Here is a 2,839-nt window from a genome sequence, read left to right on the forward strand (position 1 = left end):
GCATGAATGGGTGCGTACTCGCATTTACAATTGCAATCTCAGTACTTGGACATGTGCTCAGTAATTTGTGCATGCATGCACAACATGTTTCGAATGCATGTCTTTATAGTTAGGTGAGAACATTTGCATGGTGATCTCAGTAGCAGACCTCTTTTCAATCCGAAATTATTCTTCTAAAACTTACTCATGGGTCATAAATCGTTCTCTTTTCTTTTTCGTATTCAATTAGTTTGCCATTACTTTTGCCATTTTCAACAATTCAAAGCGCCTGCAAACCCTAGAAACAATTTGTAAAATATCCCAAGTCTGTAACATTGCTAATCCGAACGGCTGAAGCCAAACGGTTTGTATGTTAAAGGCTTACTAAAGGGTTAAGTAGTTAATCTGATCGCGTATAAAGTTTTACAAATTTTCGTTAATCTTGACGTACAAGCAATATATCTTTCCCTTAGTCCATATGTACTTCATGTCCAAAAAAAAAAAATAAATAAATGAATAAAAGAAATCTAGAAAAGAATGGCCAACCCAGGCAAATTATCTTAATGATTTACTTTCTTTTCGCATCGGCAAACCTACAGCTCTAGTTCAACTTGGATTTTTTCCTTTTGAAATATTTTCTTGTTCCTTATATTATTCTTATCCCTACACCTTATGCAATTTTGTGATGGACAATGGTATATTAGGTTTGTGCGGATGTATATATTTATCAGCCAGAAGGACTTAAGATAATTCTGCCCCTTGCTATTTCGATCGATTCAGAATCACTTTCTTAATCGACTTAAGCTTGTCGGGCTGTCTATCCCCCTTGCATGCTTTCGTTCGTCCTACAGGTTGCAATTTTTAGCATATTTTGATGAAATTTGATATATAAAGATGCTTTGGCCCAAGGCCGATCAGTATCGAAAATGATTCGTGTTCGATCACTTTTACGATCACTTCCCATATAACGTCTCATTTTGAAAAGTCCCTGTATGGATCAAAATATGCAATATTTAAAATCTATCGACAAATATCGCTGAGTAATAGTATTTAGACATTCTTCATTTGTATGAAAAATTTGGGGTTTCAGGGACAACCTCCTCTCATGTAACCTTTCCTAAACGACCTGAACCTCTATACGGCAACAAGGTGTGATTTTCAATATTTCATGGTAAAAATTCATTCATAATGGTAGATTGACTGAGAAATCAGCCTTACCGAATTTGGACCATGTAAGTCTACGTTTTGGATACCACCGCTTATAACAGTTATCAGGAAATGTTAACCCTTATATGCTGAAATGGCCTAATTGTTATATGATTTATAATCAAAAATTTGTTCATTATTGTAACTCGTCATAAAATCGAATCTGAACTGAAGTGGGTCTACTTCTTGGACCCAAGTCCACATAAGATTGCTCATGAATAGTAAGCTCTTCAGAAAAAGTTTTACCTTATAATATTTTATAGTGGAAATTGATCCGTAGTAGCAATTTTGCAACAAAAATTAACGGTAAGAAATTCAGATGAGATAAATATCAGATCAGATATAGTTTTTAGACCCTAACATATATAAGGGTTAAAAGGCTGTACAGCAAGACGCTGGGAAGGTATAATTTTTAGTTTTCTATGAAGGAAACTGAAAACTAATAAAATTTTTATGAAGTAAATTAAGTTTGCTACAATTGCATGAAAATCATTTGTTATATTTGTTGTATTACTACCAAAACGAGCGAATAATTGGGAGAAGCGTTGTAAGGTATTTAATGGCCGGTCTTGTCGGCTACAATATTCTTGCTTTCTTATAACAGTTCAATGAAAGGAAGGAAAGAAGCATCAGAGACATCACACACAGTATATATATTCTTGGTCGGCCCCAAATTCTAATTCGATTTGAGCGTGTGCGTGTTTTCATCTGTCCGTGTGTATAATGTCCTTTGGCCGCAAAAATGAAGCTATCGACCTTAAATTTGGCAGAAATATTGGAAGTTCTTGGAAGCAGATTGGTATTTGAAAATGGCCCAAATCGGTTTGAGGACGCGTCGACAGCACTACGTGAACTGAGAACACTGCTGCTTTCAAAATGAATAAAAAATTGGTTGGTTGCTGGTACAAAGCCTTAAACGCATATTCTATGAGCAAGGCTATAGCAGCCATATAAAAATGGAAAAAATTGACCACGCCTATCCAATATTGTCGTGTATCAAAATTTAATTTTTGTCAATACCTTTATAAGGCACAAAAGCCCCTAAAGTATATAATTTCCTGGCCAGTTTCAAATTTGGAATGTGCCTAAACATGTCCGCCTGTTCATCTGTCCATCTGTCTGTCTGTATAGTATTCAATCGCCTACACATTTGCAAATCGACTTCAACTTCTCCAATGACACGCCTTAAATGCTTAGACGCCTATGCGAAAAAAACTTTTATTTAAAAAAAAAAAAAAAAAAGCAGCCGCGCCCACTCCACATTAGAGGGCATGAAATTTTAGTTCTTTTACTTTTTTTGCCTTTTTCAGCATAACGGTGATGGGTATGAAAAATTTGTTCACAACCGAATCTAATTTTCTGAATTTTGATTTTGTTGAGAAGATTCTTTCCTTTTTTATTCGCGACTGTTACCGACAGTTTGTCTGTATTACAAGCTATTCGGAATCCTTCGACTTCGAGATGGAGCACCATCACCAAATTAAGGAATATAATTACTACACCCGACGGAAAAATTAAAATGCTATGGGTACCAAGTCACATCAAAGGATGCTGCTTCTGCTCCTCTAATTACGGATGATGTCATGGGAAAGTTGGATCTTCAAAGATACATTGGAAGAAAAGTTAAAGAGAAAATTGCAGAAGAAAATTTACA

Source organism: Glossina fuscipes, unplaced genomic scaffold, assembly GCF_014805625.2.
Source record: "Glossina fuscipes isolate IAEA_lab_2018 unplaced genomic scaffold, Yale_Gfus_2 2, whole genome shotgun sequence".
In the NCBI taxonomy this organism is placed as follows: Eukaryota; Metazoa; Arthropoda; class Insecta; order Diptera; family Glossinidae; genus Glossina; species Glossina fuscipes.